The 14,244-nt window shown below is 36.9% G+C and overlaps 1 non-coding gene across 1 annotated transcript; it reads left to right on the top strand.

The window, feature by feature from the left end:
• Positions 1-1,223: 1,223 nt before the first annotated feature.
• On the top strand, positions 1,224-1,329 carry LOC137222820 (U6 spliceosomal RNA). The gene has a single exon (XR_010942611.1). It is a non-coding gene; the product is annotated as a U6 spliceosomal RNA (small nuclear RNA).
• The last annotated feature ends 12,915 nt before the right edge of the window (positions 1,330-14,244 follow it).

Raw genomic sequence — 14,244 nt, 5'->3', positions numbered from 1 at the left:
TGGCCTCCCAACAAAAACAACCCAAAAAAACATTAAAAATATATGAAACATTTTCCTCTAAGATCAGGAACAAGATAAGCATGCCCACTTTTGCCACTTCTAACATAGTACTAGAAATCCTAGCCAAAGCAATTAGGCAAGAAAAAGTAACAAACGGCATCCAAATTGGAAAGGAAGAAGTAAAATCATCTCTGTTCACAGACAACATGATCTTATATGTAGAAAAGCCGAAAGATTCCACAAGAAAACTAGTAAACAAAACAAGTAAATGAACTCAACAAAGGTGCAGGATACAAAATCAACACACAAAAATCAGTTGCATTTCAATAAATTAACAATCACATTCTGAAAAGGAAATTTTAAAAACAATTCCATTTATAATTGCATTAAGAAGAGTAAAATACATAGGAATAAACTTAACCAAGGAGGCAAAAGACTGGTACACTGAAAACTATTAAATATTGCTCAAAGAAACAAAAGAAGGCATTAAAAAATGTAAAGATATCCCATGCTCATGGATTAGAAGACTTAACATTGTTAAGAATACTACCAACGGTGATTTGTAGATTCAATGCTTCTCTATCAAAATCCCAAAGAATTTTTTATAGAAACAGAAAAATCCACCCTAAAATCCATATAGAATCTCAAGGAGCTCCAAATAGTCAAAACAGTCTTGAAAAGGAAAAACAAGGTGGAGAATTCACACTTCCTGATTTCAAAACTTACTACAAATATAAATTAATCAAAACAGTGTGGTACTGACATAAAGACAGACATATAGACCAATGGAATAGAGAGTCCAGAAATAAATCCTCATATATATGGTCAAATAATCTTTGACAAGTGTGCCAAGATCATTCAGTGGGGAAAAAACAGTCTTTTCAACAAAAAAATGGTAAAATTGTATAGCCACATTTAAAAAAATAAAGGAAGAAACTCTTAGAAGAAAACATAGAGGGAAAGCTTAATGACATTGGATTTGGCAATGATTTCTTGGATGTAATACCAAAAGCACAGGCAACAAAAGTAAAAATAGGTAAACTGAATGACACCAAAAGTTTAAAATTCTGTGCATCAAAGGACACAATCAGCAGACTGAAAGGCAACCTACAGAATGGGAGGAAATGTTTGTAAATCATATATATTACAAGACATTAATATCCGGAATATATATATAAAGAACTCCTACACGTCAACAACAAAAAATAAAACAACCCATTTTAGTGTTTGTTTTGGCAGCACGTATACTAAAATTGGAACGATACAGAGAAGACTAGCATGGCCCCTGTGCAAGGCTGCATGCAAATTTGTGAAGCTTTCCATATTTTTGGCAGAACACTCTTTGACATAAATCACAGCAAGATCTTTTTTGACCGACTTCCTAGAGGAATGGGAATAAAAACAAAAATAAAAAAATAGGACCTAATTAAACTTAAAAGCTATTCCACAGTAAAGGAAACCATAAACAAGATGAAAAGACAACCCTCAGAATGGGAGAAAGTATTTGCAAATGAAACAACTGACAAAGGATTAATCTCCAAAATATACAAACAGCTCATGCAGCTCAATATCAAAAAACTAAACAACCCAATCAACAAATGGGCAGAAGACCTAAATAGACACTTCTCCAAAGAAGACATACAGATGACCAACATGAAAAGATGCTCAACATCACTAATTAATAGAGAAATGCAAATCAAAACTACAATGAGGTATCACCTCACACCAGTCAGAATGGCCACCATCAAAAAATCTACAAACAATAAATGCTGGAGAGGGTGTGGAGCAAAGGGAACCCTCATGCATTGTTGGTGAGAATGTAAATTGATACAGCCACTATGAAGAACAGTATGGAGGTTCCTTAAAAAAACTAAAAATAGAACTACCATATGACCCAGCAATCCCACTACTGGTCATATACCCAGAGAAAGCCATAATTCAAAAAGACACATGCATCCCAATGTTCATTGCAGCACTATTTATGATAGCCAGGACATGGAAGCAAACTGAATGTCCATCAACAGAGGAATGGATAAAGAAGATATGGTCCATATATACAATGGAATATTACTCAGCCATGAAAAGGAAAGAAATTGGGTCATTTGGAGAGACATGATGGACCTAGAGACTGTCATACAGAGTGATGTAAGTCAGAAAGAGAAAAACAAATATCATATATTAACACATATATGCGGAAACTGAAAAAATTGATATGGAAGATCTTATTTACAAAGCAGAAATAGACACAGAGAACAAACGTATGGATACCAAGAGGGAAGAGGGGGTGGAATGAATTGGGAGATTGGGACTGATATATATACACTATTGATACTATGTATAAAATAGATAACTATTAAGAACCTACTGTATAGCACAGGGAACTCTACTCAGTGCTCTGTAGTGACCTACATGAGAAGGAAATCCAAAAAATAAGGGATATATGTATACGTATAGCTGATTCACTTTGTTGTGCAGGATAAACTAGCACAATATTGTAAAGCAGCTGTACTCCAATTTTAAAAAAAACCCATTTTAAAAACGAACAAAAAACTTTGTTTTGGTCTGAATGGTGTCCTTTCAAAATTCATATGTGAAGCCCTAAACTCCAATGTGATTATATTCGAAAATGGAAATAATTCAGGTTAAATGAGGTCATAAGGTGGAGCGTTGATCCAATACAACTGGTATCATAAGAAAAGGACACACACAGAGGAAAAGCCATGTGAGGACACAGTGAGAAGGTGACTGTATACAAGTCAAGAAGAGAGTCCTCACCAGAAACTAAATTTTCCAGCACCTTGATCTTAGACTTCCAGCCTCCAGAACTGTGAGAAAATAAATTTCTGTTGTTTAAGCCACCCAGTCTGTAGTATCTTGTTATCGTGGTCTGAGCATACTAAAATAGTTGACATTTGAACAACACAGGCTTGAAGTGTATAGGTCCACTTATACAGATTTTTTTTTTCAATAGTAAATACTACAGTACTACATGATCCACAGTTGGTTGAATCTGAGGACAGGAGGAACTGTATCCTTAAATAGACATTTCTCCAAAGAAGATATACAAATGGCCAATGAGCACATGAAAAGATGTTCAATATCACTAATCAGTAGGGAAATGAAAATTAAAACCACAATGAGATACCACCTCATACCTCTTGGGATGACTACTATAAAAAAATATAGAAAGTTACAAATGTTGGTGAGAATATGGAGAATTGTGTACTGTTGGTGGGAGTATAAAGTGGTATAGTTGCTATGGAAAGCAGCATTGTGGTTTCTTAAAAATTAAAAATAGAACTACCATATGATCCAGCAATTTCACTTCTGGGTATATACCTAAAAGAATTGAAAGCAGTGTCTCGAGGAGATATTTGTATACTCATGTTCACAGTAACATCATGTGCAAGAGCCAAAAGGTGGAAACAACCCAAGTGTCCATTGACAGATGAATGGATAAAGAAAATGTACTGCAGACATAAAATGGAATATTATTTTGCCTTAAATAGGAGAGAAATTCTGACACTTGCTACAACATGATGAACCTAGAGGACATTATGCTAAATGAAATAAGCCAGTCACAAAAGGACAAATACTGTATGATTCTACTTATATGGGGAGCTTAGAGTAGTCAAATTCACAGAGATGAGAAGTAGAACAATGGTTACCAGGGGGTGGGAGAAGGGGAGAACAAAGAGTTATTTTTTAACAAATATCGAGTTTATGTTTGGCAACATATAAATAGTTCTGGAGATCTGTTGCACAACGATGTGAATGTCCTTAACATTACTGTACTATACACTTAAAAATAGTTCAGATGGCAAATTTTATGTTATATATTTTACTACAATTAAAAATTTTAACTTAAATACAAATTTTGAAAAAAAATATGTAAAACAACAGTTTTTAAGGCACTGAGTATCAGGCGACAAAGGACAGTGATTTCTGAGAGACTGGAAATACACAAGATGAGCCCTATGAGTGTCCCAGCTTATTTTGAATCGAGATTTTGAATCGAGAGAGACTCCAGGCCATGGCACAGGGAGGGGTAACTAAAGCCAACCCCAGCTGACTCTCTGAGTTGAGGAGATAGAACTATCAGTCCAGGGAGATCAAGGCAGCTAGAGCTGCTAGACTAAAGTATCAGAGAAGAGAGAGCTTCCCAGAGAAAGAACACCACAAATATGCAGAGGATACCTCTCAAGTACACAACAGAGTAGTGACCAGCTCATACATACAAGGAAAATACCTGCTCCTGTGGAAAGAACCATTTAAAATGATGGAAATTAACAGGGCCTGGCAATCATGAAAGGCTGGGAACAATGCCTCTTGCCTAAAATGTACTTCACATTTCAAAAAGTAGAGATACAGAAGATATAAAAAAACACCTAAGTCAAACTTCTAGAAATAAAAATTACAGTGTTTGAGATTTTAAATACACACAAGATAGGATTAACAGCAAATAAAATATTTCAGAAGAAAAGATTAGTAAACTTGAAGACATTGCAATAGAAACTACTCAAAAGAAAACATAGAAAGAAAAGGGGGGAAAAATTAAGAGTATCAGTAAATCTGTGCCCACAAATCTGATAACCCAGATGAAATGTACCAATTTCTTGAAAGACACAATCAACCTTAACTCACTCAAACAGAAGTAGATAAACTGAATAGGTCCAGAGGGCTAATATGCATATAATTTAAGTCACCAAAGGACTGGAGGGTGAGAGGAAACAGAAAAAAAATTTTTGAAGAAACAACAATCAATTTTTTCCAAACTTGATAAAAACTATAAAACCACAGATCCACAAGGCTCAAAGAGCTCAAACACACACACACACACTCACACACACACACACACACACACTCACCACCTCTGAAGAAAACTGCACCAATGCACATTATAATAAAATTTATCAAAACCAGTAAACAAGAGAACTATTTAAAGCAACTAGAGAAAAAAAGTCATGTCATGTTGGGAGGAACAAAGATAAGATGACACAGATTTCTAATCAAAATTAAGGCAATTAGGAAGACAGCACAGCAACATCATTAAAGCACTCACAGAAAACCCTGTCTATACCCAGTGAAAATACTTTTCAAAAGCTAAGATGAGTTAAAGACAAAGGCTGAAGAAATTCATCCCAGAAGGCCTACACTACAAGAAAAGTTAAAGGAAGACTTTTAGGCAGGGAGAAATAATACCAGATGGAAATCTGAATCTACACAAAGGAAAGAAGATCAACAGAAATGATAACTATATGGGTAAATACAAAAGATTTTTTTCTTATTTTTTGAAAATCCTTAATAGATATTTTACTATTTAAACAATAATAATAATATATTCTGGAGTTTAAAACATAAGCAAAAGTAAGATGCATGATACTAATAACATAAAGAATAGGAGAGAAAAAATGGTAGAATATTATTGTGAACTTTTTATACTACACATGAAGTGAAGTGGTGTAATAGTACTTGAAGATAGACTGTGATAAGTTAAAGATGTGTATTATACACCATAAAACAACCACTAAAGTAACAAAACAAAATGCATAGCTAATATCCAACTAATGTGAATGATATAATTCATTCATTCACATTAGTGAATTATTTAAAAATTTATCCAAAAGAAGTAAGAAAAAAAAACGAAAAAGGGAAAAAGGAACAGGTGAAAAACAGAGCACAAATAGCAAGATGATGAACTCACATGTAACTATATTAATAATCACATTAAATGAAAGTGGTCTAAAATTAAAATTCAGGGACTGTCAGATAGCATTTTGTAAAAAGGCAGACTAGACTGTATATACTATCTACAAAAAACACATTTTAAACATGAAGACAAGGCCACCATCACCCTGATACCAAAACCAGACAAAGATGTCACAAAGAAAGAAAACTACAGGCCAATATCACTGATGAACATAGATGCAAAAATCCTCAACAAAATACTAGCAAACAGAATCCAACAGCACATGAAAAGGATCATACACCATGATCAAGTGGGGTTTATCCCAGGAATGCAAAGATTCTTCAATATACGCAAATCAATCAATGTGATACACCATATTAACAAATTGAAGGAGAAAAACCATATGATCATCTCCATAGATGCAGAGAAAGCTTTCGACAAAATTCAACACTAATTTACGATAAAAACCCTCCAGAAAGTAGGCATAGAGGGAACTTTCCTCAACATAATAAAGGCCGTATATGACAAACCCACAGCCAACATCGTCCTCAATGGTGAAAAACTGACACCATTTCCACTAAGATCAGGAAAAGACAAGTTTGCCCACTCTCACCACTATTATTCAACATAGTTTTGGAAGTTTTAGCCACAGCAATCAGAGAAGATAAAGAAATAAGAGGAATCCAAATTGGAAAAGAAGAAGTAAAGCTGTCACTGTTTGCAGATGACATGATACTATACATACAGAATCCTAAAGATGCTACCACAAAACTACTACAGCTGATCAATGAATTTGGTAAAGTAGCAGGATACAAAATTAATGCACAGAAATCTTTTGCATTCCTATACACTAATGATGAAAAATCTGAAAGTGAAATTAAGGAAACACTCCCATTTACCATTGAAACAAAAAGAATAAAATATCTAGGAATAAACCTACCTAAGGAGACAAAAGACCTGTATGCAGAAAATTATAAGACACTGATGAAAGAAATTAAAGATGATACAAATAGATGGAGAAATATACCATGTTCTTGGATTGGAAGAATCAACATTGTGAAAGTGACTCTACTACCCAAAGCAATCTACAGATTCAATGCAATCCCTATCAAACTACCAATGGCATTTTTCACAGAACTAGAACCAAAAATTTCACAATTTGTATGGAAACACAAAAGACCCCGAATAGCCAAAGCAATCTTGAGAAAGAAAAACGGAGCTGGAGGAATCAGGCTCTCTGACTTCAGACTATACTACAAAGCTACAGTAATCAAGACAGTATGGTACTGGCACAAAAACAGAAATGTAGATCAATGGAACCAGATAGAAAGCCTAGAGTTAAACCCACGCACCTATGGTCAACTAATCTATGACAAAGGAGGCAAAGATATACAATGGAGAAAAGACAGTCTCTTCAATAAGTGGTGCTGGGAAAACTGGACAGTTACATGTAAAAGAATGAAATTAGAACACTCCCTAACACCATACACAAAAATAAACTCAAAATGGATTTGAGACCTAAATGTAAGACCGGACACTATAAAACTCTTAGAGGAAAACATAGGAAGAACACTCTTTGACATAAATCACAGCAAGATCTTTTTTGATCCACCTCCTAGAGTAATAGAAATAAAAACAAACATAAACAAATGGGACCTAATGAAACCTCAAAGCTTTTGCACAGCAAAGGAATCCATAAACAAGAAAAAAAGACAACCCTCAGAATGGGAGAAAATATTCGCAAATGAATCAATGGACAAAGGATTAATCTCCAAAATATATAAATAGCTCATACAGCTCAATATTAAAGAAACTAACAGCCCAATCCAAAAATGGGCAGAAGACCTAAAAAGACATTTCTCCAAAGAAGACATACAGATGGCCAAGAAGCACATGAAAAGCTGCTCAACATCATTAATTATTAGAGAAATGCAAATCAAAACTACAATGAGGTTATCACCTCACACCAGTTAGAATGGGCATCATCAGAAAATCTACAAACAACAAATTCTGGAGAGGGTGTGGAGAAAAGGGAACCCTTTTGCACTGCTGGTGGGAATGTAAATTGATACAGCCATTATGGAGAACAGTATGGAGGTTCCTTAAAAAACTAAAAATAGAATTACCATATGATGCAGCAATCCCACTACTGGGCATATACCCAGAGAAAACCATAATTCAAAAAGACACATGCACACCAATGTTCATTGCAGCACTATTTACAATAGCCAGGTCATGGAAGCAACCTAAATGCTCATCGACAGACAAATGGATAAAGAAGTTGTGGTACATATATATGATGGAATATTACTCAGCCATAAAAAGGAACGAAAATGAGTCATTTGTTGAGACGTGGATGGATCTAGAGCCTGTCATACAGAGTGAAGTAAGTCAGAAAGAGAAAAACAAATATCGTATATTAACGCATGTATATGGAACCTAGAAAAATGGTACAGATGAACCAGTTTGCAGGGCAGAAGTTTAGACACAGATGTAGAGAACAAACGTATGGACACCAAGGGGGGAAAACTGCGGTCAGGTGGGGATGGTGGTGTGCTGAATTGGGCGATTGGAATTGACATGTATACACTGATGTGTATAAAATGGATGACTAATAAGATCCTGCAGTATAAACAAACAAACAAACAAAACAACTGATACTAAACTTTCTTTGGGTTATTTGTATGGAAATATGTTAATATAAATGTTTCAGGCATTACTTGAAATTTCTAAAAATCTTATATGTCTGGTATAATGTTATAACTCATAATTCTAGTTATTATTTTAAAATGTATATATCAGAAATGACTACATTTCCTTGTCAATTGCATTATTATGAAGTTTCATCAAATCTTTAACCGTGGTCATTTTTAAGTCTTTTGTCATTTACAGACAGTTCTAAGTGTACTCTGATGCTTTCACAAAAATGTTCCTATAAAAGGGTTTCATCTTCAAGGAATTCATGGAAGAGATTGACAAGTACAGGTTTCTGGTAACTGACTATACTGCTGAACTGAATGAATAAGCATTTTCAGAACTCTAATGGAAAACTGATGAATTCATAAAAGTTCTAACAAAAGATCAAGATGAAAAAAAAATTAATTACATGGGACTGAGTGAACTGATGAGGATGATTATAATTTTTGTGACTTTCTGTTTGAATAAAAAAATAAAATCCTACAAGGACTCAGAGGCAAAAAATATACAAATCAATTTTCACTGCAAAGGAAAGGAGCTGTTACAGTGGAGGATTACTGGACTGAATATCAATATTATAACATATTATGAGTGTGTTTCATGTTTGGAATTGCAATCATTGTTGCTTTTTTTGTGGTCATCCCTTTACAGTGCTTGGTGTCAGTTTATTTATCTCTTGTAAAAATAAAATACAGTGTGTGTGTGTATGAGTGGTGAAAAAAATGCAAAATACAAAAAAAAAAAAAAGACAGTATGGTACTGGCACAAAAACAGAAATATAGATCAATGGAACAGGATAGAAAGCCCAGAGATAAACCCACGCACATATGGTCACTTTATCTTTGATAAAGGAGGCAAGAATATACAGTGGAGAAAAGACAGCCCCTTCAATAAGTGGTACTGGGAAAACTGGACAGGTACATGTAAAAGAATGGAATTAGAACACTCCCTAACACCATACACAAAAACAAACTCAAAATGGATTTGAGACCTAAATTAAGGCCAGACATTATAAAACTCTTAGAGGAAAACATAAGCAGAACACTCTGACATAAATTGCAACAAGATCCTTTTTGACCCACCTCCTAGAGTAATGGAAATAAAAACAAAAATAAACAAATGAGACCTAATGAAACTTAAAAGCTTTTGCACAGTAAAGAAAACAATAAACAAGCAAAAAGACAACCCTCAGAATGGGAGAAAATATTTGCAAACAAAGCAACTGACAAAGGATTAATCTCCAAAATATACAAACAACTCATGCAGCTCAATATCATAAAAACAAAAAACCCGATCGAAAAATGGGCGGAAGACCTAAAGAGACACTTCTCCAAAGAAGACATACAGATGGCCAAGAGGCACATGAAAAGATGATCATCATCACTAATTGTTAGAGAAAGGCAAATCAAAACTACAGTGAGATATCACCTCACACTGGTCAGAATGGCCATCATCAAAAAGTCTACAAACAATAAATGCTGGAGAGGGTGTGGAGAAAAGGGAACCCTCTTGTGCTGTTGGTGGGAACGTAAATTGATACAGCCACTATGGAGAACAGTATGGAGGTTCCTTAAAAAACTAAAAATAGGACTACCATACGACCCAGCAATCCCACTACTGGGCATATACCCTGAGAAAACCATAATTCAGAGTCATGTACCAAAATGTTCACTGCAGCTCTATTTACAAAAGCTAGGACATAGAAGAAACCTAAGTGTCCATCAACAGATGAATGGATAAAGAAGATGTGGCACATATATACAATGGAATATTTCTCAGCCATAAAAAGAAATGAAATTGAGTTATTAGTAGTGAGGTGGATGGTCCTAGAGTCCGTCATACAGAGTGAAGTAAGTCAGAAAGAGAAAAACAAATACCGTATGCTAACACATATATATGGAATCTAAACAAAAAAAAATGGTCTTGAAGAACCTATGGGCAAGACGGAAATAAAGACGCAGACCTACTAGAGAATGGACTTGAGCATACGGGGAGGGGGAAGGGTAAGCTGGGACAAAGTGAGAGAGTGGCATGGACATATATACACTACCAAACGTAAAATAGATAGTTACTGGGAAGCAGCTGCATAGCACAGGGAGACCAGCTTGGTGCTTTGTGACCACCTAGAGGGGTGAGATAGGGAGGGTGGGAGGGAGGGAGACACAAGAGGGAAGAGATATGGGGACATATGTATATGTATAACTGATTCACTTTGTTATAAAGCAGAAACTGACACACCATTGTAAAGCAATTATACTCCAATAAAGATGTTTAAAAAAATAAATAAATGAATAAATATGAAGACACCAATAAATTAAGAGTAAAAAGATAGGAAAAGATATAGCATGCTAACACATGGTCAAAAGATAGCTGAAGTGGCTATATTAATATTAGACTATATTTAATATTAGACAAAGTGGATTTCATAGCAAAGAATTTTACAAGAGCAAAATACCATTTCATAATAAAGGAGCCAATTAATCAAAAGAACATAACCACCTCAAACAGTTATGCACCTAATATCAGAGTTTTAAAATACATAAAATGAAAACTGATAGCACTGCAAGGAGAAATAAACAAATGTACAATCTTAGTCAGAAATTGTAAAGTCCTCAATAATTAATGGAACAGCTAGATTGAAAATCAGCAAGAATGTAGAAGACTTGAACAGCACTAACAACTTGACCTGACTGACATTTACAGAACATTCCATCCAAAAACAGGAGAATACACATTCTTCTTAAGTGCACATGGAACATTTTCCAAGAGAGACCACATTCTGGGCCACAATGCAAATGGCCATTAACAAGACATCCACAAACAAATATGATAGACCCATGTAATGGCACACTATTCAACAATAAAAGGAAATGAACCTTCTACATAAGCAACAACATATATGAATCTCAAAATAATTATGTTGTGTGAAAGAAGCCAGACAAAAGAGTACATACTATATGATTCTATCTATCTAAAGCTCTAGGATGTACAAGCTAAATTACAGAGACATAAATCAGAATGGTATTGCTTGGGAGAGGGAGACATCTAAGAGGGAGTGATTACAAAGGGTCAAGAGGACATATATATGTCCCCATATATCCTTTGGGGACAATGGATATATGTTCACTATCTTGATTGTGGTAATAGTTTCAAGGGTAAATAATGTGGTTACATTTTTTAGAGTCTCTTAGAGACTCATACTGAAATACTTATGGGTAAAATCACATGATGTCTGAGATTTGCTTCAAAATATTACAGGAGGGAAATAATTGAAACAAGATTAGCCATGAATTGACAACTATCAAAGCCAAATAACGGTTCATTAAGCCTGTGTTTCTCAACCTAGTTTTTCATTATCATCCCCCTAAAAGCCTTTTTAGACATTATTTTCTAATCACTCCTCCACCCCTGAAATTTCAGTATCAAGGATATACTATGTATCTGTTTATGTGCATGGCCCTTTGGAGACCACACATCGCAATAGTTCAGATTTATTCATCCCGTCCCTAAGAACCAATTTTTGCCACCTTTTGACCCTCCTCTTCATCCTGGTTGAGAATGCATGCATTATACTATTCTACTTTTGTATATGTTTTTAAGTTTCTATTAAAAATGTTTTTAAACAATTTAATTTTTTAAGAAAGAAGCAAAATAAGAAGTATAATGGTTCATCTAAGAAGACAGTGGCCAGGGAAGAATCCATGGAACCAGCTTCTGAGTTGACTGGAACCAGGATTCAAGTAGCACCAAGAGTAACTTGTCAGTTGAGAATCTTGTGGTGACACCTTAAACCACTGAGGAGACTTATGGCTCCCCAATCTATAGGGAGGGTCGGCTTCAGGGAGGAACTGATCCACTAACTAGATCCAGGGACTTTGCTCATACCTCCTCCATAATGGCAACCTCGTCCCGGGACGGGCTTACTTGCTGAGCCCAAGATGGACACTCACTAGGAAGCTATATGCTTCCTAGCTCTTGTCCAATGGGAAAGAGAAACTGTGCCCCAGCATTTAGTTAAGGTTCTTAATTCATTCTGACGGAGCCAGCTTTGGTACTGCCCATCTCTGGCAATTTCTATAGTGGGAGAATGGAATGTGCTGAGTGGCCTAACCCAGGCCAAGTGGCCCCCTCTGGAGTCATGGGGTGGGGGCACTCAGTGTTTCCAGAGCCACGTAGCTCTCTAAATGAAAATCAGGGCTTTGGGAACAGAGAAAGGGAGAAATGTCATCAGGACCTCCTATTTTCCTTTGTTTCTATCTGCATGTCTGTCTAATTCTTTCAGTTCTCAGGGTGAAGAATGTGTCTTTCAGATGATAGTTACACTACGCTAAGGGGGTAAACAGGGCTGTTAGCTCTGGGTTTTTTTTAATCCCGGGAAAAGAAGTGATCGCCCTGGTTTTGGTCACATGCTCATGCCTGGCACAATCACTGTGGCCAGAGAGATGGGATACATGCCTGGCAACAAACACCCACCCCAGCCAGGGAGGGTGCTAGATTTACAGCACCTGCTTGGGTAGACAAGCTAACAGGAGTCCTCTCAACGGTAATTACAAGGCAGGGTTGTTGTGACAACGTACGTGAGGTTTCCTTTCCTCTTCGGCAGTGTGTCTGTAATAGCTTATTTCTTTCCCAACCCCCACGTTTATCCTGCTCCAGATCTACCAAACTGAAGAGCAGATCTCAGAAAAAAAATAAAAGAAAAACCCTTGGGTGAGTTCCGTCTAAGCAGGTTCTGGCTCCCCATGTACATCTCTCTCATTTAGAATAGATAGAGCAGAAGGTGTTTTGGGTGTGCCACCACATCCCTGAGACTCAGATTCCTCACCTGTCAGCTGGGGTTAGTAACAGTCCCTATCTCAGAAAGTAATTATCTACGATATGAACTGAGTTGATGCATGTGAAACAGTTCTGAGCATACAATAGGCACTTAATAAATGGTAACTATTACAATCCATTCCATACTTTTTAAAAAAAACAGTCAAAAGGGAATCTCACTAAAAATAAATTGTCCAAGAATGTTCCAAAGCCTCCCCCATGGCCAGGAAAAGACCATATCACTTTTTTCCCAGGAAGCACCTGTCCCTGGGGTGTCACCCTCTAGTGTCCCCACCTACAACTCTGCACACCCAGGCTGAGCCCCCTCCACCCAGTTTCTCAGAGCTCGGATCTGCACATTTGCCTCCCACCACCTCCCTCCCCACCCTCCAGTCATCTGTGCTGCCCACCCTGGCAAGCTGTCTCCCTAACACCTCACCTACTCATGGCTTCATTATTTTATTCCCCACCTTTACTTCTCACTCAGTTAGGAAGGTGGGAGCAGGGATAATCACACAAGGCAGGAGACCTTAGGAACTGGCTGGAACTAGCCCCTGCCCCCTGGTGCCCTGTCCTCTACCCACAGCTCCCATAAACCCACCCTCTGGCCCTCTGGTGCCCCCCTCTTTCTCCCCACCCCTCTCCCATCACCTTCACACCGATGAACAAGTACTCTCCAGTCCCCACCTCTTTCCCCTCCCCCTCCACTTCCCAAGGTTTCTCATAAAGTCGGGCTAAATTCCAGACCCTCAACTCCAGCAAAAAGCCCAATTCTGTCTGGCAGGATGCATTAGCTGGAAGACACATTCCCATTCTCTGAAGTGGGTTGGGGGAGGGTGCAGTAGGAAAACCACACACTGAAACACGTGACCCTCTCTTGCTCCAGCCTCTTTAGTCCTGTGACCTTGAGCCTACCTATTTATTCCCTCTTCCCCCCAAATACTTTTAAAAATCTAACAACACCAAGCCTTACTTCATGTGTCTCTTTCCTGTCCTGGGAACTACAAGGGCAGCACAGTGTAGTGGGGATGTGACTTAATCCT

The sequence above is a fragment of the Pseudorca crassidens genome, chromosome 3, assembly GCF_039906515.1.
Source record: "Pseudorca crassidens isolate mPseCra1 chromosome 3, mPseCra1.hap1, whole genome shotgun sequence".
NCBI lineage: Eukaryota > Metazoa > Chordata > Mammalia > Artiodactyla > Delphinidae > Pseudorca > Pseudorca crassidens.
Note: the sequence above shows the minus strand (reverse complement) of the source record. Positions and strands in the feature narration are given on the sequence as shown.